The sequence below is a fragment of the Phocoena sinus genome, chromosome 13 (assembly GCF_008692025.1).
Source record: "Phocoena sinus isolate mPhoSin1 chromosome 13, mPhoSin1.pri, whole genome shotgun sequence".
Classification (NCBI taxonomy): domain Eukaryota; kingdom Metazoa; phylum Chordata; class Mammalia; order Artiodactyla; family Phocoenidae; genus Phocoena; species Phocoena sinus.
Genome location: NC_045775.1, coordinates 54,934,656 through 54,958,841, shown reverse-complemented (window position 1 = coordinate 54,958,841; position 24,186 = coordinate 54,934,656). Strand labels below are relative to the sequence as shown.

The 24,186-nt window shown below is 39.7% G+C and overlaps 1 protein-coding gene across 1 annotated transcript in view; it reads left to right on the top strand.

The window, feature by feature from the left end:
* The first annotated feature begins 8,599 nt into the window (after positions 1 to 8,599).
* SERTAD2 (SERTA domain containing 2) overlaps positions 8,600 to 24,186 on the top strand; it is a 113,950-nt gene continuing 98,363 nt past the window's right edge. The window contains exon 1 of the mRNA XM_032652651.1: positions 8,600 to 9,281. The gene's annotated coding sequence lies outside the window, so the exon portion shown is untranslated. The remainder of the gene's footprint in view (positions 9,282 to 24,186) is intronic.

Genomic DNA, 24,186 nt, shown 5'->3' with positions numbered 1-24,186 from the left:
GTCATTGCCAGAATGAGGCATGTGATAAAGACCTGAACTAACCTGTGTCCTGGAGCAAAGCCCAGCTGAATTCGGCTGAGTCCAGCCAAGTCTTGACCAGACCAGATGAGATCAGTAGAGACCTGTGAGAGAGAAAAAACAATGGCTGCCATAAGCCACTGGTATTTCTGTGTTGTTCATTACATGGTATTATTACTGCAGCAATAGTTGACTATCTCTACATGATTTTCTCATAGATTTGTGATGTTACCATTATCACATACCAAGTTCTCATAGGTAAAAGTGTTGTTTCTGAGTTCTCTATTCTGTCCCACTGTTCTACATGTCTGCTACTGTGACTTATGTCATTATCTGGAAGGGTAAATTTCCCCTCTATGATTTTTGTTTTCAAAAATGACCAGATTATAATGGAATTCAATCTTCCATATGTATTTGAGAATGTTTAAATTCTTCAAATCCCATTAAAAGTTTGAATGGTTTGCACTGAGTTTATGAATACATTTAGAGATCACTGATATCTTAAGAATGTTACTCCTATCCACAGACATTATATATACCCCTATTCAGGTCTTCTTTGAAGTCTGTTAATAGCATTAACATTTTTTCCCATGAAAGTTTTATGCATTTTTTTCTTAGGTTAATTCCCAAAGACTTTAGAGTTTTGTTGCTATTGTAAGAAGTATCTTATTTTCTAGTTTGTTAGTACTAGTATGTAAGTATACTTTTGGTTTTCATGAATTGATTTTGAATTTGGGAATCTTGCTGTATCAGGATAAGGTTTGGCTATCTGTAACACCAGGAACACACATACACAAACCAAAATAACAGTGGCATGAATGAGATAGATGTTTATTCAAGAAGTTCCAAAGTTTGGAGGTAGACATTTTAGGGCTGGTGTTAGTATAGCAGGTGCCTTCTTTCTTGTTCTGCTATGTGTGGCTTCCATATTCAAACTCAGCTCACAGTCTAGGATGAGTGCCGAAGCTCCAGCTATTGTATCTTCATTTCAGATGGCAGGAAAGAGGATGAGGCACATTCCTTCCTTTTAGGAATGTGTGCACCAGTTCTGCTTTTAACCCATTGCCTGGAACGTGGCAATACTTAGCTACAAGGGAGGCTAGCAAATGTTATCTTTATTCTGGTTGGCCTTGTGCCCCCATAAAAAAAAAAGTAGTTCTTTGGAAGAAGGGGAGAAAAGCATCTCTGTAACCTTGCTGCATTCTTTTATTATTTCTAATAGCTTATTGTTTCTATAGGTGTTTTATGTGGTTGATCATATTACTGCAAACAATCCCAATTTTATCTCTTTCCTTCTGATTCTTCTATTTAATTTCTTCTTCCTTTTATTACAAATCTTATTTTGTCAGCCAGGACTTCCAATATCATGTTAAACAGCAGTGGCAACCTTCTCTTGATCCTACACTTAAATGGAATGTGTTTAAAGTTAATCAATTAATAATATTTTGCTGTACATTTTTGGTCCTTCATAAAGTTAAGTAAATTTCTTACTATTCCTAACTTTCCTGAAAGTTTTTATTATTAATAATGATGCACATTCTCGAATGATTTTTCTCTCTTATTCTTTTTTTTTTTTTTTTTTTTTTAACATCTTTATTGGGGTATAATTGCTTTACAATGGTGTGTTAGTTTCTGATTTATAACAAAGTGAATCAGCTATACATATACATGTGCTCCCATGTGTCTTCCCTCTTGCGTCTCCCTCCCTCCCACTCTCCCCCTCCCACCCCTCCAGGCTGTCCCAAAGCCCCGAGCTTATATCCCTGTGCCTTGCGGCTGCTTCCCCCTAGCTATCTACCTTACTACGTTTGTTAGTGTGTATATGTCCATGACTCCCTCTCGCCCTGTCAAAACTCACCCTTCCCCCTCCCCATATCCTCAAGTCCGTTCTCCAGTAGGTCTGCGCCTCTATTCCTGTCTTATCCCTAGGTTCTTCATGACATTTTTTCCCCTTAAATTCCATATATATGTGTTAGCATACGGTATTTGTCTTTGTCTTTCTGACTTACTTCACTCTGTATGACAGACTCTAGGTCTATCCATCTCATTACAAATATCTCAATTTCATTTCTTTTTAAGGCTGAGTAATATTCCATTGTGTATATGTGCCACATCTTCTTTATCCATTCGTCCGATGATGGGCGCTTAGGTTCTTTCCATCTCCGGGCTATTGTAAATAGAGCTGCAATGAACATTTTGGTACATGACTCTTTTTGAATTTTGGTTTTCTCAGGGTATATGCCCAGTAGTGGGATTGCTGGGTCATATGGTAATTCTATTTGTAGTTTTTTAAGGAACCTCCATACTGTTCTCCATAGTGGCTGAACCAATTCACATTCCCACCAGCAGTGCAAGAGTGTCCCCTTTTCTCCACACCCTCTCCAGCATTTATTGTTTCTAGATTTTTTGATGATGGCCATTCTGACTGGTGTGAGATGATATCTCATTGTAGTTTTGATTTGCATTTCTCTAATGATTAATGATGTTGAGCATTCTTTCATGTGTTTGTTGGCATTCTGTATATCTTCTTTGGAGAAATGTCTGTTTAGGTCTTCTGCCCATTTTTGGATGGGGTTGTTTGTTTTTTTGTTATTGAGCTGCATGAGCTGCTTGTAAATTTTGGAGATTAATCCTTTGTCAATTGCTTCATTTGCAAATGTTTTCTCCCATTCTGAGGGTTGTCTTTTGGTCTTGATTATGGTTTCCTTTGCTGTGCAAAAGCTTTGAAGTTTCATTAGGTCCCATTTGTTTATTTTTGTTTTTATTTCCATTACTCTAGGAGGTGGGTCAGAAAGGATCTTGCTGTGATTTATGTCATAGAGTGTTCTTCCTATGTTTTCCTCTAAGAGTTTGATAGTTTCTGGCCTTACATTTAGGTCTTTAATCCATTTTGAGCTTATTTTTGTGTATGGTGTTAGGGAGTGATCTAATCTCATACTTTTACATGTACCTGTCCAGTTTTCCCAGCACCATTTATTGAAGAGGCTGTCCTTTCTCCACTGTACATTCCTGCCTCCTTTATCAAAGATAAGGTGTCCATATGTGCGTGGGTTTATCTCTGGGCTTTCTATCCTGTTCCACTGATCTATCTTTCTGTTTTTGTGCCAGTACCATACTGTCTTGATTACTGTTGCTTTGTAGTATAGTCTGAAGTCAGGGAGCCTGATTCCTCCAGCTCCTTTTTTCGTTCTCAAGATTGCTTTGGCTATTCGGGGTCTTTTGTGTTTCCATACAAATTGCGAAATTTTTTGTTCTAGTTCTGTGAAAAATGCCAGTGGTAGTTTGATAGGGATTGCATTGAATCTGTAGATTGCTTTGGGTAGTAGAGTCATTTTCACAATGTTGATTCTTCCCATCCAAGAACATGGTATATCTCTCCATCTATTTGTATCATCTTTAATTTCTTTCATCAGTGTCTTATAATTTTCTGCATACAGGTCTTTCGTATCCTTAGGTAGGTTTATTCCTAGATATTTTATTCTTTTTGTTGCAATGGTAAATGGGAGTGTTTTCTTGATTTCACTTTCAGATATTTCATCATTAGTATATAGGAATGCCAGAGATTTCTGTGCATTAATTTTGTATCCTGCTACTTTACCAAATTCATTGATTAGCTCTAGTAGTTTTCTGGTAGCATCTTTAGGCTTCTCTATGTATAGTATCATGTCATCTGCAAACAGTGACAGCTTTACTTCTTCTTTTCCGATTTGGATTCCTTTTATTTCTTTTCCTTCTCTGATTGCTGTGGCTAAAGCTTACAAAACTATGTTGAATAATAATGGTGAGAGTGGACAACCTTGTCTTGTTTCTGATCTTAGAGGAAATGGTTTCAGTTTTTCACCATTGAGAATGATGTTGGCTGTGGGTTTGTCATATATGGCCTTTATTATGTTGAGTTAAGTTCCCTCTATGCCTACTTTCTGGAGGGTTTTTATCATAAATGGGTGTTGAATTTTGTCAAAAGCTTTCTCTGCATATATTGAGATGATCATATGGTTTTTCTCCTTCAATTTGTTAATATGGTGTATCACATTGATTGATCTGCATATATTGAAGAATCCTTGCATTCCTGGGATAAACCCCACTTGATCATGGTGTATGATCCTTTTAATGTGCTGTTGGATTCTGTTTGCTCGTATTTTGTTGAGGATTTTTGCATCTTTGTTCGTCAGTGATATTGGCCTGTAGTTTTCTTTTTTTGTGACATCTTTGTCTGGTTTTGGTATCAGGGTGATGGTGGCCTCGTAGAATGAGTTTGGGAGTGTACCTCCCTGTGCTATATTTTGGAAGAGTTTGAGAAGGATAGGTGTTAGCTCTTCTCTAAACGTTTGATAGAATTCGCCCGTGAAGCCATTTGGTCCAGGGCTTTTGTTTGTTGGAAGATTTTTAATCACAGTCTCAAATTCAGTGCTTGTGATTGGTCTGTTTATATTTTCTATTTCTTCCTGGTTCAGTCTCAGAAGGTTGTGCTTTTCTAAGAATTTGTCCATTTCTTCCAGGTTGTCCATTTTATTGGCATAGAGTTGCTTGTAGTAATCTCTCATGATCCTTTGTGTTTCTGCAGTGCCAGTTGTTACTTCTTGTTTTTCATTTCTAATTCTATCGATTTGAGTCTTCTCCCTTTTTTTCTTGATGAGTCTGGCTAATGGTTTATCAATTTTATCTTCTCAAATAAACAGCATTTAGTTTTATTGATCTTTGCTATTGTTTTCTTCATTTCTTTTTTTTTTTTTAACATCTTTATTGGGGTATAATTGCTTTACAATGGTGTGTCAGTTTCTGCTTTACAACAAAGTGAATCAGCTATACATATACATATGCTCCCATGTGTCTTCCCTCTTGCGTCTCCCTCCCTTTCATTTATTTCTGATCTGATCTTTATGATTTCTTTCCTTCTGCTAACTTTGGGGTTTTTTTGTTCTTCTTTCTCTAATTGCTTTAGGTGTAAGGTTAGGTTGTTTATTTGAGATGTTTCTTGTTTCTTGAGGTAGGATTGTATTGCTATAAACTTCCCTCTTAGAACTGCTTTTGTTGCATCCTATAAGTTTTGTGTCATCGTGTTTTCATTGTCATTTGTTTCTAGGTATTTTTTGATTTTCTCTTTGATTTCTTCAGTGATCTCTTGGTTATTTAGTAGCATATTATTTAGCCTCCATGTGTTTGTATTTTTATAAACTTTTTCCTGTAATTGATATCTGGCCGCATAGTGTTGTGGAAAAGATACTTGATTTCAATTTTCTTAAATTTACTGAGGCTTGATTTGTGCCCCAAGATATGATCTATCCTGGAGAATGTTCCATGAGCACTTGAGAAGAAAGTGTATTCTGTTATTTTTGGATGGAATGTCTTATAAATATCAATTAAGTCATGGTGGGTTTTTTCTTCATTTGTTTTGTAATTTGGATTGTGAGCTAATGTTTGGGCTCTCTCTTTGGGAATGCTAATGAGACTGGGTTGAAGCCTCTATCTTCAATAAAGGATGTGCTTTTGCTTCCTGGTCCATATGGGTTGTATATAAGCTCTATGAGATAACAAAAATCTCATATAGTACTTTTTTATTTTTTTTGGTAACCATAATAGTTCTTAGCACATCATTAGTCTCACTCCACTCTTTAGAAAAAAAATGGCAGTAACAATATAAATGTATTGATATCATTTGTATATTGAAATTTGCATTTTGAAATGTGATTCCCACATATAAAAAATTCTGTCTTTGCATACTTTGAAATCATAAACTAGTTTCACACATATTGTAGATTTATACATAACATCAATTACAATGATATTTTTAAGCTTATACATTTATTTGACTTCCCCATATTTTAAGTGTTGTAGTTATAAGGTATGCCTATGGTATTTATGAAAACCCATTTGCCAACTTCATCCTTTTTTTGTTGGGGATCACCCTGCCAGTGTATAAGACAGTCCTGTGCACAAGAAATGTAGAAAGGGAAGTGATCACAAAAATGAGAGATAGAAAATATATAGGAGAAAGGAATATATGTGGAAGAAAGAAAATAGATATGTGTGAGAAAGGGAAAAAGAAGAAAGGAAGAAATAAATAAGGGTTTTTAAATTTTTCAAAAGGAGGGAGTAAACAGGGGTTTTCAAATGAAACATTTGATATTTTAATATTTTTTCAAGTAACCGGGGGTATTTGCTAAAAAAACAGACGTCCAGGACCAGACTACAGAGATAATGAGTCAATAGATCTGAGAGCAGACTCAGGAATCTAGGTTGGCCTTAGACAACCATTTAAGAAATACTGGAATAGGGTGAGCACAGAATTAGAAAATGACACATGGTGGGGACTGGAGACATGCCAATAACAACTGACAAAGGAGCAACTTCTGCCACAGGATGCTAACCCTAGCTATTTGGAGATCCTCTGAAAGATACTAGTGTATGTCTAGACTCAAAATCTCTTTCTGTGTTTTCAGTACCATCCACAGTATGTAAGATAACACTCCGACCAATGATATTCACCTGAGCCATAAAATGACCTCACAGTGAAAGAAATAAGAAACAGGCTTTCTAAAAAGTATTATCAGCATTATTCTTAAATGCAGTAAAACAGCCCACACTAGAAACAGAGCTGATTTTTCTCACATGAGGGATTTAGTGTGTTTAAATTATCACAGGGTGACCTGGCTAAGGGAACATGGCCCACCTCCTGCAGATCACTATGTCCTGGGATGAGGATGCTGGGCTCCTTGCACTGCCGAACTCCGAAGAAGTTTCAAAACACCGAGGGGCAACAGGTACACAATCTGGGCACTATGAGAAGTCTGCAGCCTGGTTCATTTTCTTAGGTGGGCTTAGGATACAGGCTGAAATCATGGAGTAGGGCTAAAATCAGAAAGAGAAGAGGTAAGTGGTGTCAGGCTGAGTGTCACAATTACAGTTTAGGGGAAGGATCCATACCTTAAAATGACAATAATCAAGGAAAGCCCCAATATGACTTATTGTTCACTTATTATGTCTCCTCTGAATTCCAGACCACTGTAGGTTTTAACCTTATAATTATGGGGGGAAAAATGATTTTGCTCACTTCAAGACCATAAATCAACCCTAGGTCTCTCTAGTTGACTTGTCTATGGAGAATGGACTTTGGGTATTCTAAGTGGTTTTGAAAATCTTTTTTTTGTAGGTATGTGATATGTCTTTCCTTGGTTTCTTGGTAGGAAGCAATTGTCGTAAATTTCAAATAACGTGCAGAAATGCACCTTGTGGGAAAGAAGGTGGATTTTTGCCAGTGTATTTGCTTTTGTGGGCATCTCTGTTCAGGTTTATTAGTGATAACAGTTCCTTTCAAGTGCGTGGAAAGTGTTAAGGTCTGTAAAATGATTACGAGACAGTAGGCAAGAAATTGAGAAAAAGCCATAGCTCCTGGGAATAAGCCGCGAGAAGATCTAGTAGTGAGTGCTCCCTAGGATTGCTGTCAGGGTACAAGGTGAGGACCGTGGGCAGAGAAGTGGGAGCGGTGCGGGAGAGAGGGCTGGAGGTGGCTAATACATATATACACGCACAAAGCCCATACATCTTCACTCATGCCAGGTTAAGAAGTGCCTTTTCCAGAAACTCAATAAAGAAATGGTATGCATTCAGGAGCTGTTTCAACCTGTCCACACCCTACCCTGACTTCCCCAGAAAACAGGCAAGCAAGGAGGCAAATGCCATTGCCAAGCCTCCGGTCTCTGGCGTCCAGCTCCCTCAGCTCCCAGAGCACAGCCCCACAAGGCGTCACACGGAGCTGTCTCCAAGAGTGGGCACTGCACCGACCTGAGGCAAAGTTTTGATCTGATTCGCTCCAAAACTGTCTGCCACTCGAGAGTGGGGTTTGGCCGCAGAGGCTCCCCGGCAGCACCAGGCAGAGGCTGAGCAGCAGCAGCAGTAACAGCCTGCAGGCTGAGTAAGGAGCCAGCCTCCGCCGCCTCCTCCTCCTGCCGGCGCGTAGTCGGCAGCACAGCCAGTCCCTATCGCTGTCACGCCGCCAGCAGCGCGGCCCCTCCGCCCCCCACCCCACCCCACCCCGCACGGCCCCAACCCTCTCACTGTTATTTGCTTGACTGACCCGAAATGGGCAGGAGGGAGGACCTGGGCGCCTGAGGGAGGGGAGGGCGTTGGCCCGCCCACTCCTTCCGCTCTGGCTCTCTGCGGCAGCTTCTCCTCCTCATTGGTCACACACTTGCGTCCATCACCTCCACGCGGCCCCGGGATTGGCAGAAGGCGCACTTCGGGGCGAGGAGGGCAGAGTGACTCCGCTGGTCTCCGGCGCCTCATCTTTCCCTCCACCCCCCTTTTCAACGTCCACCCATCTCTCCCCAGCCCCCACTCCATTCCCCCTCCCTCCTCCAGTTCGCGGCAGTGTCCTTAGAAGACTCATTGGGCCAGGGGCGAAGCCAGCCGCCTATCGAGCCGCGCCGTCATTGGCCGACGCCCACGCCCGTCGGAGCGGCAGGCTTCGCTACTGGGTGGCTTCTCTCCGCTCCCCGCCCCCCTCAAAGCCTCGCCCTCTCAGTCGCCTCCTCCCCTCCCGGCTCTTCCACTGCCCCCTTTCCCCTCCCGTCCCCGCCGCGTCTCCCCTGTCCAGCTGGGCGGGGACTGCTGTACGACTCTGTAAAGTCTGTGAGTCACTGCACAACCTATCAATCCAATTAAATGTCTTGAGCGAGCCGAGCAGGCGGTGCTGCCGCCGCCGCCGCTCGCCCAGCCGCGGCCGCCCCTTCTCGCAGCGCCCCTCTGATCCATGGCTGTCTGTACTTGTTACGGTGTAACCTCCTCCTCCGCCTCCTCCGCCTCCTCCTCAGGAGCCGCTGCAACTTCCCCTCAGCCAGCCTCCTCTTCTGCTTGGGGACTGCAAAGGCATGGGATAGACCTAGAGCCACTTCTCTCTCCCCTCCAGCCCTCGCTCAATCTCCCCCCTTTAAATTAAAGTCTGTTCCTCGCTCCTCGTCGTTTTAGGGATTTATTTGTCAGTCTTTAATTTCCCCTGATTTTATTTTCCCTCCCTGGGGCAGGGGGGTCGCAGGGGCCGGTGGGTTTATTTTAGGGAAGGGGCTCTCCCCCCTCCCCCCCGTTTCTCCTTGTCCCTTTGCGGCCGTGACTTGATTTTCCTGCCCCTCTCCGCTCCCACCCCTCGAACTCAGCGTCCTGCACTCGAGTGACGCAGCGACACCCTCCGCCCACAGCCCAGACGTCCCCTCCCTCGCTGCCACCCCGACCCGTCTCGGGGCTGGACCCGGTGCCGACTTCACAGAAGGGTGAGTACCGTGTTGGGTTGGCGGAGGGGTGGGGGAGAATCTAGAAAAATGTTGTAGCCGGTCCACTCTGGGGAGGGCAGGGATCACGTTGTGGGCTGGAGGTTCCCGGTCAGGCGTGGATTTGAGGTGGCGACTGCCTCCCCCTCTCTCCCTCTTCCCCCGCCCCTCGACTCCTTATTCACCAGCCTTGCTGTATTTCTAGGTATTGCCAGACTTCCACCATCGGGGCATTATAATGCTTATAAAATGAGCTGTAATGGCATGCTTTCTTAGTGAGTGGTCATAGTCAGCGATGTGATCTGATAGACTGTATGACCTGCAAAAAGTGCAAAACGGCTAATGGGTAGGTTTTCCTCCAAATCAAAGTTAAACTTTTATTCAATAAAGGCAAAGTAAAAGGTATTTCTAATTTGAATGTGTGGAGATAGACCAAGAGAAGACAGGTTGCCTTGTGGCATGGCTTACTATTTTTATTTTAAAATAGTTCTTTAGGTTCCCTTTTGAAAAAAAAAACGTGAATTCAGTATTAACTTAAAGGTTATGAAGTCTTTGAACCTGTTGGAGGAAAACAAGGTAAGATGCAAATCCAGCTTGACACTTCATCTTTAGCTCACCTCTATTCTAGCAAGAAATTAAAGCACAGAATTTTTTATTTCTCTGTCACTGGGCACAGTGGGGTGTGCTAAGGACAAAAAGGGCTTTTTTTTTTCTTTTGATATCTCTCTTTTGTATACTTGATTGCTCTTGAACAAAAATTTAATTTGGTCTCTTGGTTGTTGGCTGTTCAAAAGTACACATACTTGGCCATATATGCTTTATGAGAATCTTGCCTTATGCATCTTTAATATTTAATTTGAGATAAAACTAAAAATTATGAAAAAAAAAATTATGAGAAATAGTTACTCTGAATCACCTTCTGAGGTCGCTTTTGAGAATTCAGCCTATTTTAAATGGTATTCCTCTTTTTGAATCAAGTTCTGGTCTAGTTGTCCACAAGATTCAAATTAGGCCAAACCAAACATGTTTTGAAATATTAAAGTACAGGAAAGGCCTTTTAGTAGTTCATTCTCTCCTTCTCTTTCAGACTAACCAGAATAAGTTGTTGATAAATTTAATTGTAAAGAATAGACTGTTCCTGTACTGAAATCTGCCAAGTTTCTACAGAAAGATTTCTTTTTAAAGAGGAGAAATGTGTTTATGATCAGCCAAAAGTAGTAAAGTTGACTCAAATGTAAGTGCTGTCATAAGGAAATGCTTATCATAAGCCCCAAAACCTTGCAGAGTGTTTCAGGAAGACTTATACAAAGTCTTTTTGAATTGTTTAATAAATTTCATCATGTGGTCTTTTTCTTGAGTGTAAGACTGAATTATTGAGAGGCCTCAGAGCAGAGGGGAGCCATGCTGCCCGAGTTTGAATCTAGCCACCATCCCTGGATGGCTGACTGACCTTAGGCAGGTTTCAAACCTGGCCTGTGAGGGTTTTCTCCTGTAAACGGGAGGAATGACTTTTCATCTAAGGGTTGCCTTAAGGATAAGTGAGAGGGCACAAGTCACAGAGTACTTGCTGTTAGCTGCCCCATCATCATCATCACCATCATCATCCTCCACTGAGAGGATGTGTGATGTAGTGGTTAAGGAGACCTCCACAACCAGACTGTAGGTTCAAGTGCCAGCATTTCCTCTTGCTATCCTTGTGATCTTGGCCGCGGTAACCTCAGATTCCCCATCTATAAAGCGGGGATAATAGAAAAATTTACTTCACAGGGTTACTGTGAGGTCGGAATGAGTTTGACTAGTATTTGGTACGTCTTTTCAAGTTTAATTCTGTTTTGTTCCTGGTATGTCTTGAAACAATGGGTGACTATATTTTTTAGAACTATACTTTTTGTAAAGATAAAGAATTATTGCTGTCATTGAAATAAGCAGAGTTCTTATCCATATGCATGATGATTTATGGGATTTATACTTTTCAATGTTTATATGAGTTTTTATGAAAGTTAGTTATTGGGATGAGTTGAGTTGATCACTCTTTCATTTAAACTTGCATAACCAAATATATATACCACTATTATAACGATACCTATCACATATTTGCTGTTATATGTGATTTTCTTCTCTACTAAACAGAAAGCTCTTTGAGGGTAAGGATAGTGTTTCATTCATAATTTAATCCCAAGTGCCCAGCAGAGTACCTGGTACATAGGTAGGCTTAATGAATGCTGTAGAATGAATTAAACAATGTTATTCTCAATTTGTTTACGAGTAGTTGAATGACATTGTAAGTGATATTATGGAGCATACTATTATTTGTGGTGTTGAGTTGAATTTTTATGTTCTCAATTACTATTTTTGGAAATAGAGAGGGAATTATAACATGTTTTATTGGGAAAATATTTTTCATTTTGAAGATTGAACTTAAAATATTCTGAAAAGTACATATCAAATGTCTTCTTTTTTTTTTTTTTTTTTTTTGTGGTATTAGGGCCTCTCACTGTTGTGGCCTCTCCCGCTACGGAGCGCAGGCTCAGCGGCCATGGCTCACGGGACCAGCCGCTCCGCGGCATGTGGGACCCTCCCGAACCGGGGCACGAACCCGTGTCCCCTGCATCGGCAGGTGGACTCTCAACCACTGCGCCACCAGGGAAGCCCTCAAATGTCTTCTTTTAATACCTGATGTGGCCATTTTTTTTACTGAAAGAATTTCTGACTCCCAAACTTCCTGTAACTAAGTTGGATGTTATTATAATTAATACAAATTATACAAATTAGATTTTGAATGTCCCAAATGATGATGTGATGTTATTATTGGCTTCAGAATCAATAATAATAAAGAGAATTTATCAAACCAACACTGTGGAAATAAAACGATATCATTTCCTTAAGGACCTAAGCTTTATTTCTCTTTCCATTCAAGAGTGAAATTCTTTCTCTTGAGCAGTCTTAATAAATAATTAGCTTTTCAAATAGGCGTAGTAAATAGTGTAATAGGAATCATAAAGAAGGTATATGTAATTAGCAAATAAAGCACTTTAACTAACTTCACCACACACTTAATAGGCATTACACAATTGGGTAATGTATCTTTTTAAATAAGAAAATTGATCGGGCCTGTGCCACCCGCTTCATTTATAGAATCATTCTGCTTTACTTGTCAATTAAACCAGTTTAATTACTGTGCCCTCTGAAATTATAAAAATGCAAGAAATATCTTTCATGAAAGAGATATCCTCAGTAACAAAATCTGAAAACTAATCTACTCAGAAGTGTTACAGAGTTCCATAACATTGTTAAAACTTTTCAAATATGTGAACTATCTAGTACAATGTGGGTAATTTTGTATATATAATCTTTTGTCTAACCAAATCATCAGTTATCCAATTTAGTTGAATATATTGCATTTTCACTGGCTAAAACAATTAACTTTTTAAAAGTCGCCCTTTTTTGTTCATACACTTTTAAAGCAGCTAATCTAAAATGAAACTTTAAAAAATTAATTTATAGGCACTTAGAAACTACACTTAAGTGTCTGGTCTGCAAGATGAAAGGTCTGAGTTTTTGCTTAACACATTTCAGCATGACTATTTCTGTAGCTCATATCTCTTTCATTTAACATTTTTCGTTTTGGTGAAGACATTTGAGTATTTATTGATATTTTACAGATGTATATATTGTCTTCAACTTTTAAAAAAGTGAAGCTTCTGGGCTTCCCTGGTGGCGCAGTGGTTGAGAGTCCGCCTGCCGATGCAGGGGACGCGGGTTCGTGCCCCGGTCCGGGAGGATCCCACATGCCGCGGAGCGGCTGTGCCCGTGAGCCATGGCCGCTGAGCCTGCGCGTCCGGAGCCTGTTGCTCCGCAGCGGGAGAGGCCACAGCAGTGAGAGGCCCGCGTACCGCAAAGAGAAAAGGAAAAAAAGAGAGAAAAAAAAAAAAAAAAAAAAAAAAAAAAAGTGAAGCTTCTGATGAAGAATTGTCTGGGGGATTTCCCTGGTGGCGCAGTGGTTGAGAGTCCGCCTGCCGATGCAGGGGACACGGGTTCGCGCCCCGGTCTGGGAAGATCCCACATGCCGCGGAGTGGCTGGGCCCGTGAGCCATGGCCGCTGAGCCTGCGCGTCCGGAGCCTGTGCTCTGCGACGGGAAAGGCCGCAACAGTGAGAGAATGGCGTACCGCAAAAAAAAAAAAAAAAAAAAAAAAAAAAAATATATATATATACTCTGTCAGTGATCAAAAGGAGAGGAAAATTATTTTTGTGTTATCTATTGACATAAACTTAGAATTAAAGTCCCTGGAGTTCTAGACTGAACCATGCTACCGATTGGCACATGACCTTGAGCATTACACTTAACCTCCAGGACTCTCCCTGTTCTTATCCTTTTTTTTCTTTTCATCGTTATTAGATTATAATTGCTTTACAATGTTGTTTTAGTTTCTGCTGTACAACAAAATGAATCAGCTATATGTAACCTATATCCCCTCCCTCTTGGGCCCCCCTCCCACCCTCCCCATCCCACCCCTGTGGTCCTCACAAAGCACAGAGCTGATCTCCCTGTGCTATATAGCAGCTTCCCACTAGCTATCTATTTTACACATGGTAGTGTATATATGTCAATGCTACTCTCTCAATTCGTCCCACCCTCCCCTTCCCCCTACAACCCCGCCGTGTCCACAAGTCCGTTCTCTATGTCCTGCCCTGCCACTAGGTTCATCAGTACCATTTTTCTAGATTCCATATATATGTATTAGCATACAGTATTTGTTTTTCTCTTTCTGACTTACTTCACTCTGTATGACAGACTCTAGATACATCCACATCACTACAGATGACTCAGTTTCGTTCCTTTTTATGGCTGAGTAGTGTTCTTATCCTTTCAGTGGGAAGAGGGAAGGCATTTACCCTGCCCTCACTCACAGAGGACATTGTAGGGATAAGTTGTAAGTGCTTTTTAAAAGCATTGGAGAAGGACAGGGTGCAAGCAAATACAAAGTAAACATTTGCATTTAGAAATGGACATTTGTTTGTCATTATTAAAAAGTTGTGACTTTAGATCTTTTGTCTGAAGGGCATTTTTCCTTTTAACTTTATATTTGTAGAGACTTCTTACTGGTATGTTCACAAGAAAGTATAAGGTACCTAAAAGAGCCAGGAAACTTTGAAAGGGATTTTAAATGTTAACATTGAGTTTTGGTATATCCTAGATTATAGCAGATGTTGATATTGTGAGAACAAACTTTATGTATCTAGGAGATAATACATTTTATTAACTTAAAGCTTGTAAAACTTTCACGTGTGTTGCAGGAAAAAATGTTTAGATGTATGTTTTGTTAGCAGTATATTCAAAGAGAAAAATTAGATTATTTACTTTTAAATTTCAAAAGGATTACTTGGCTAGAGGACCCCTTCTTACACTAAGTTATTTTTGTACCTTGAATACAGTGAAATGTGCACATTTCAGAATATAGTGGCTTGAAGGATTTTATTTACTCCAGCGAATCTTTTATTTAGGAAGGTGAGTGAAGACAGGTAGGGAAAGACTGTATTTTAAGAAACTAGTTTTTTTTTCCTCTTGTCCCTAAAAATGAGTTCTGAGTCTTTAAAAGTCAAAAAGCCCAGCGTTAGCACATTATGTCAGTTTCTTTGAATTCAGCTTTCCCTCTCTGTGGTTATTAACAGAAGAGTTGTCACAACCTTATGATATTATCACTTTTTAAAGTGGAAATGAAATTCTAGTGTACTCAGAGTAAGACCTGTTAAAACAAGTGGGACATACAAAGAAATATTTTTTGTTCCAACTAACATTAAGTATCGTGAACAGTGATCCTCAAATGCAAGGTTGCTAAGCAGAAAGCAACTTTTAAAAGTGTATTGTCCTTTTGTCCTTATTGTTCAACATCCAATTGATGAAAACTCAGAACGATCAGATTTCTTTTCTACTTTTTAATGTATAGTCCACACTGATGTTTATAAAGTTTTGTGTGATGTTATGTACAACTATGTAGTATTGAATGTTTACTTTTAACATATTAAATAAAATGACCAAAACAGTCCACCTTTTATTTAAATTTTATCTGATTTTCACAACCTTCTTCCCTTTGTTCTACCATTGTTGTTCAGTTTTCTTAATATTACCACTTGAATTTGTGTTTCTTTTAATGCGGCATCTTTCTCATTTTGCTCTTCTTTTCACATTGGTCTTTTTCCTTGATTATGACAGGTTTTTTCCTTTGCCCCTCTTTTGCCTTTGCCTCTGTTTAAGGCATGGAATAGGGGTTTTCATCTATTTCAGTCTGCTTTTATGAGACTGAGGCAAAGGCCTTCCATATAGAAAATTTGCTTTGCCTTATTTTGGAAGATGAGCTCTCTGATCATCTTATCTACACAAAACTTAAGGGGCCATTTTGTAAACCTAAAACCAAGTATTAACTCATGTGAGGTGGTAAAAAGGGACAATAACGATATGTTTATTATTTACTGCTTTTCTATTAATCTCTTTTTTGGGGGGGTTAACCACAGAATTTTTTCTGTCCACATTACCTTGAAACATCTCAAACATCCAGGCTTTGTGCTGCTCGGCGCCCAGTGCTGGGCGAGCCCTGGCGGCAGTCTGAGCTATGACCGTGGCCACCTGACCACGTGGGGGGTGAGTGGGCCTGAGAACAGCACATTAGACATGAAGAGCAGGTCCTTTGTTTTGTTTTTAACTCCGTAAAACCAGACAGAACCTCAGACTCTGTCCACTGTGAGGTTTTCCAGGGTTCGCCATTGTTGAATGACTAATGTTCCTGGTGAAGTAACCATTAGCTTTATTGTCTTCCAGTGGCCTCAGCTCAAATGAAATGTATCCCTTTAAGTTAATTTTGTTTTGATTTTAAGACTTCTTTTCACTGAGAAAATCAAAGGGTATGAAAATGAATATGTATTTTTAAACAAAAAAGATTTACTTAAAAATCCTTTGAGTAAGACGATTTTCTAAGGACTCAAATCCATTAATTTGGAGAGAATGTTTAGTAGTTTCTTTCTTATTTTTTTAACATCTTTATTGGAGTATAATTGCTTTACAATGGTGTGTTAGTTTCTGCTCTATAACAAAGTGAATCACCTATAAGTTTAATAGTTTCTTAAAATACTTGACATTATTCAGACATTGGTAGTAGAAAACCTTTCAATTTGATTAAATGAAATGAATCCCCTTTTTGATTTACAAAACAAACAGTCCATTGTTACTTTTTATTTAAACAATTCAAATATAGGGTTAGATAAACTTCATTTTGGAGTTGATTATGTAAGAGACTTTCTAGAAATTGTACTTTGTAAAATCTATGCCTCTTGGAAGAAGCTTGGTCTTTTCTTTTTTCTTTTGTAAACCTATATCCCATTCCTGACTTCATTCATTTATTCATTTCATTCAACAGATTTATTGAGCACTTACTATGTGCCAGCTACTCTTATGAGGCATATACATTATAGTAGTGAAGAAAAGTAACTAATATTATTGTCCTTGTAGAAATTACATTCTAAACTATTTTGATGTGTTTAGAGCTTGTTATCTACTATTTTGAGTAGTGATAACTAAACACTGTGTAATAATGGTTTGAAAAAAAAGTCAAGATTTCTTCATATGGATTTTATACCTTTTAAGTTGGTACAAAAGTCTAAAACTGAGTCCTGAAACAAAACTGCATTCAAATGGACAATTTTTATTTGAGTTTGAGTTGAAATATTAAAAACCTATAATGTTGCTGATGTTTCCACCAGAAATCATGAAATCATCCTCGTTTATGAACCCTGGGAAACCTTACACTGGACATGGTCTGAAATTTCTCCTAGCTTTTCTCCTAGCTTTTCTTTACACCTTTGAAGTTGTTTTCTCACTTTGCTTTGTTTTCTTTGTGACAGAGCCTGAAAAACATGTGTAACACTGAAAATTGCACAATGGAAATGTAGTCATCTCAGCTATATGGCACAATTAACAAGAAAATCTTAAGTTTCCTTTGTCTAGTGTACATAAAGAACTAATCTTTTGTTTCTGTGATTGTAAAAACTATGTAATTTCCTAAACAAATAAAACTCTTAGTGTACATTTCCACCTCAAATATTAAAGAAGATATATGTGTTTTTGTGGTACAAATAGCACGAGTATGATATAATATAATGATTTTCATTAATTATTTTATTTTTGTTCATAAATATTTAACACATGTCCCAAGTGCTTGGGGATATCAGAGACTAATAGACATGGCACCTGTCCATAATGGTTTTCACAGTCCAGTTGGGGAGACAAAAGATCCCCACATGAAAATTGTCTCTTGTGCTGGGCAATATGAGATTTAACTTGATGGAAAGTCTGGTGTAGGCCACTACGGTAAGCAAGGTCAAATGGACTTGCCTTCTGGAAGTCCTGGATGGCCTTCATAGGAATCCATTCTTCCTTTTTTTGTTTTTGTTTTTAATCCTTTTAAGTTTGGGAAAGATTGCCATCTTTGTGCCTTAGGCACTTAAGGGTAGAACAGTCCCTTTTCTAGCTACTGCAACTGCTCAGCAAGGAAGGAAAGGAAATGGAGTACACACCCTAGCCATTTATTATCAATACATTTGCTAGCTATTCCCGAGGAAAGCAGGGACTCTGAACTGAAAACAGAATACAAATGCCCCAACTTCCAATGGTTCAACTTCCAATGCTTCAACTTTACCATGGTGTGAAAGTTCTATACATTCAGTTGAAAATGGAGCTGGAATTTTGAGTTTGGATCTTTTTCTGGGCTGACAGTATGCTACACGATCCACTCGTGATGACAGTCACGAGGTAAATAACTAATACACTTACAACTATTCTGTACCCGTACAACCATTCTGTTTTTCACTTTCAGTACAGTATTCAATAAATTACATGAGATATTCAATACTTTAGTATAAAATAGGCTTTGTGTTAGATGATTTTGCCTGATTGTAGGCTAATGGAAGTGTTCTGAGCATGTTTAAGGTAGGCTAGGCAAAGCTATGATGTTTGGTAGGTTAGGTGTATTAAATGCATTTTCAACTTAACAGTATTTTCAGTTTACATGGGTTTATCAGGATGTAACCCTGTTGTAAGTTGAGGAAGATCTGTATGGGCACACAATGGATATGGTTTGGGTTCTTGAAGACAAAAATTTTTCCAGAGCTTTGGGAAGGCTGGTACATCAATGAGGGCCCTGTACACAAGGGGAGTTCCCTGAAAAATGGAAGAAACACTGAAAGGGGAGGAAAGAAGTGGAGATGGAGACTTTTGATAGCTACTGAAGACACACTCTTTTTCCCTCAGTTTTGCCTGGAGCAGTCCTGCCTGTGAGATGGGCTTACCCTGGGTCTAATATGCCAAACTTAGGAAGTCTATATATTGCTGTAATATGTAGGTATGATCTTTCTAAATTGTTTTGCTTTTCAGTTAGCCGAGATTCCTGATATTCCTGATATGTGTGTGTTTAAATTCTAAAATATAATCCCATGTGACTATGGCTTTTGTTTTCATTTTCCTGTACATTTAAAAATATTAAGGATTTCTTTGTTTTTTGAGTATATTTGTTTATTTGGACCTAAATCTAAGGTAGAATAACACAATATATGCTTGCCTGTTAGATTTAAATTAGGGGAAAAATTCTAAAGCCTTAATGTTTATTTTAGCCATGGATGAAAGTATTTGGACACTTGTATGGAGACTTTTTTTTTAATTGTTTCTTTTCTGAGAAACTGTATCTGTGCTAGAACCATCACATATCTATTTGATTTAAAGGCCACCTGGGATAGTTATGTTCATTATCTTGATTGCTGGTGATTTCAAGGGTATATAGATATGTCATGACTTATCAAATTATACATTTTAAATATATGCATTTATTGGATATCAGTGAAACTTTAAGAAAAAGCCACCTAGGTTGTAAGGTATATTTTTCAAGATAAAATCTCTATTGTAAGATTATGTTTTTAAAGTTTGTCATTTATTTTTTATTTCTTTTTAAACTTTATCTACTGTTTATTTACCTCTATCTCATACCCCAGTCACATATATTTTAAGAAAGACAAATGGAACTGCAGAGACTCACGTGCCAGCTGAAATTTAGATATAGGACCTTAGAGAGCTTTCTACTGTATGTAATGCTCACTAGAGTATTTTTAAGTAATTTGCACAAATTTGAATTTGGAGAATTGGAGTTGTGTATTTTTCAAGGAATTCTTCTTTCCTTATAGTTTAACAGATTGTGACTCATCTTTGGCGTGGAATAAAGAGCATGATTTTAGTAGGACATTTTTTTAAAAAAGAGATTAAATGGCTTAATGCTTCTCCTTAAATATTGTTCCTTTTTTTAATTGCTTTTTTTTTTTTGCATTTCGCGGGCCTCTCACTGCTGTGGCCTCTCCCATTGCGGAGCACAGGCTCCGGACGCACAGGCTCAGCGGCCATGGCTCACGGGCCCAGCCGCTCCGTGGCATGTGGGATCTTCCCGGACCAGGGCACGAACCCGTATCCCCTGCATCGTCAGGCGGACTCTCAACCACTGCGCCACCAGGGAAGCCTTAAATTGCATTTTTATAAATTAAATTTTGGCATGTTGGACCATAGAGTCTATGGATAGATTTGTTTAGGGAATAACCGAGTCTGCTCCATTCTTCTTGCCCTCGTGATCTTGAGCACAGCACAGAAAGCTTCATTATCGATCTGTTAGAGTCCTGGTCTAATTTTAATTGAGTATTCCTTATGTTACCCAATGTGTGTTTCAGAGAAATTTCTTCATTGTTGGAATTAATGCTTAACTTTAAAACGGCAATTTTGTGTGTGTGTGTGTGGCTGCGCTACATAGCATTCCCCGACCAGGGATCAAACCCCCACCCCCTACAGTGGAAGCGTGGAGTCTTAACCACTGGACTGCAGGGAAGTCCCTAAAACGGCAATTTTTTATGAATAAAAAACATTGCAGAAAAAAAATTTGAGTTGTGCTTTTGGGATTGGGACTGTCAGGGTATTAATGAGTTGTGCCTTGCAAGCTCAGGCTCCTTCTACCATACAAGAGGGCCACATTACAATCACCCATCCCCAGGCCACAACCCAGGGTGAGGCCCTGGTTTCAGTATTTTTGAAAGTCCTCAGCTTATTCCAATGTAGAGCCACACTGTGCTCTGCAGTGCTGTATCTCACACCATATTCCCCCACACCCAAACTTTCTGTTGTAAAACTTTGCAACTATGTAGAAACCTTGAAAGAATAATTCAGCAAAGACCCATATTCCCTCCACCTAGATTCAGTAATTATTAACCTTTTGCTTTATTTTGCTTTATGACTCTCTGTCTCCCTTTCTTTATATGTATAATTTTTTGTACCATGTGAAAGTAAGTTTTAGATATCATGACTCTTTACCATTAAATATTTCAATATGCATCTCCTAAGAATAAGGACATCTTCCTACATAACCACAGTACCATTATCACACCTATGAAAATTAATAATAACTTGGAATGCTTTTCAAGAGCTCATTCCATTTATTAAAGGTGTATGAATTCACATTCTGCTAAAAGTTAAATGCATATGAAGTGAGAAGTTCTGCAGAATATGAAATTCTGGGTATTTTTGCTAAAGATATGTTTCTTGTCTGTGTTTTCAAGTAAGGCCACTACTTCAAACATTTTTGTAAGGTAAATGCCTTTTCTTATGTATGGCGAGGTAAGATCCTTTCTAGATCTAACGTTGCATGATCATATCATGAGAAAAAAAAATTATCAAAGTTCATGCCACAGTGTGGTTTAGTGAAAAAAGCCCTATTTTGAGCCAGAACGATGTTGGTTCAAATTCTTGCTCTGCCACTTACTGCAGGTGACCTTGGAGAAGTTGAATTCATGTATCAGGATGCTTTTAGAAACCACCCTCAAGCTTGCTGGAATCATCAGGAAATTTATTATTTCACAACAAATCCAGAGCTACGGTGGGCTCCAGGGTTGGTCATTTCTGTAGCTCAGGTTCTTAGCGTCTTTTGGCTTTCAGCTGGGTTCCTTGCTGGCTCCCACGTCTGTTTTGGCTCCTTCCTCAAGCTGGTTCACATGCTGATGTTATGACATTCAGAGGAAGTCAGAAACCTCCACAGGTGTGGACTGTCAGTCTTTCTGTCTGATTGGGCATCTCTGCCCACATCTGGACCAGAGGGCTGGGGTTCTCTTAGGGAGAGGAAGGAAGGAATGGATGTCGGGTATACCACTAACAGTGTTCATTACCCCTCTCTAAGTCTCCGTTTTCCTCGCTATAGAATAGCAACAGTGATAATCTACCTCTATGATTATTAATGGTATACAACAGGTAAAGCAACAATACACAGCTGATTTTAATAAATGCTAATTCCTTTTTTTCTTCTCTCCTTTTCATCTTATGGAAAATTCTCTCTTCCTTTGATACTGCTACACTCCATTCTAGTAAGTATATGTAAGTGATTCTCTCAACTGGTCTTTTACCTGTCCTCTAACCTCAGTATCTAGGGCATAGCATTTTTTTAAATAAATTTATTCATTTTATTTATTTATTTTTGGCTGCACTGGGTCCTCACCGCTGTGCGTGGGCCCTCTCCAGCCGCGGCGAGCAGGGGCCGTTGCTCGCCATGGCACGCGGGCCTCTCACTGTGGTGGCCTTTCCCACTGCAGAGCATGGGCTCCAGGCGCATGGTCCTCAGCAGTTGTGGTGCGCAGACCCAGCAGTCATGGCGCACGGACTCAGTAGTTGTGGCACACGGGCCCAGCGGCTCTGCAGCATGTGGGATCGTCCCAGACCAGGGCTCAAACCCATGTCCCCTGTATTGGCAGGCGGACTCTGAACCACTGCGCCACCAGGGAAGCTCTAGGGCATAGCATTTTATGTGAATTTTACACTTTGGTCAGGTACCCTCCATTAATCTATCTTGGCCCTTCTTATTTTTTCTTATATGTTTCAACTTTATATTATTCCAAAGCCAGGGAAGGGAAGGGAAGCCAGTGTGCACATATTCATCAAGAGACAGATCAGATGAGAACAAAAATCTCTTTAATTTCACTATTCATAAAAACAACAGAGTTGAAATAGATTTTTTGCCTTTATTTAAAAGAAATACACCATGACCTGTGGAAAAGTCAGCAAAATAAAGTACTATATTTGAAACACAGTACTTTATTTGTCCGGGATAGACCGGGTCTTTGATATCTTGGGAATATCTAGTCTTATCATGGTAGGTTAGCCAGGCCTATCATGGCAGTTTAGCCAGTCTGGTTTCTCTAGAACATACTTTCTAAATAGAATTGTGTCTGATTTACAAGTCAGTCTTTTCTGGATTGTTTGATCTTGAGCCCTCTCTCACCCACCGTGAGAAAGTAGTCTTTTAAAGACGCGTTTTCCAGTATGTGTGCACACTGGTGGGTCTTTGTTCACGCATGCCCTTCTCAAAATACGTAGAGAAGGGTTGTCATATTTTCCCCCTATGGAATTTCTAAAGCACTCCTGAATCACCTGCGAAGCCTGCAACATTGTCACAACCCAATCACGTGGGAAGATCTTCACCGTTTTTAAAAATTTTCTTCCTAAATGATGGGATCACTCTTGAAGGAGAGCTACTGATTCTTCTTGACCCCTCAAGTAGACTATTTGATTCCTGCCAGCCTCCATGGAAAGAACAGAAGAAGGGTGAAAGTCTTGTGTCTCTCTTGACTTGGAAGATGCTAAGTCTTGGCTTGTCCCTAAATTTTCAGTTACAGTTTTTTTACTTTGTCTTTCATTTTCAGGCTTAGTGTTGATGAGGTACCTATTGCTCTAGTAAGCTCTGTGAATACTGAAAATACTCAGATTTTGAATGGTTCCATCCATAATTCAAAGCTTCTGCTGGCATGAATTGTTTTGAGCCAGAGGAATACTTTTTAAAAGAACTATTTAAGGGCTTCCCTGGTGGTGCAGTGGTTAAGAATCCGCCTGCCAATGCAGAAGACACGGGTTCGAGCCCTGGTCCGTGAAGATCCCACATGCTGCGGAGCAGCTAAGCCCATGTGCCACAACTAATGAACCCACATGCTGCAACTACTGAAGCCCGTGCGCCTAGAGCCCGTGCTCCGCAACAAGAGAAGCCTGCACATCGCAATGAAGAGTAGCCCCCGCTCGCCACAACTAGAGAAAGCCTGCATGCAGCAACGAAGACCCAACGCAGCCAAAAATAAAATAAATTTTTGAAAATAAGAATTATTTACGTATGTTTTGATGTTTTTTATACATCTCAAATGAAAGTTCTGTAAACTTTAAATTACGAAGCAGCACAATGAAAACAGAATTCTGAAATAAATTGTATTTTATTAAAGAAGCCAGAGAAGGGACATTGTGGCTATAATCTTAGTTAAAAGTGCTAGAGTTTGGGGGAAAAAAAGTTAGAACTTTGTATTGCATTTCCTCAAAGTGCTGTTGGTTACTTTTAAAAAGGGTGACATAAGACTGTAACTTGTGAAGCTTGGTTTTGTTTGGGCAAATTTTTAATTTTAGTACCTTGCAGAAAAGTTTAGTGGACAAGATTCCCTTTGCTGTGTAACAAATGCTTTTACTATTTAGCTAAGGTTTACTACCAGTGGCTCAGAGGCTGAAAGGAAAAGTGAAATGACTGTTGTTTCCCATCTAATACTAGATTTTATTTTTATTTCCACTACCCAGTGTTAAAAAAGGAAATGAAAAGAAAGCAAAGATCAAGATCCAAAAGCTCAAACTAAAATGTAATTTCCGGGGCTTCCCTGGTGGCGCAGTGGTTGAGAGTCCACCTGCCGATGCAGGGGACATGCATTCGTGCCCCGGTCCGGGAAGATCCCACATGCCACGGAGCAGCTAGGCCCGTGAGCCATGGCCGCTGAGCCTGCGCGTCCGGAGCCTGTGCTCCACAACGGGAGAGGCCACAG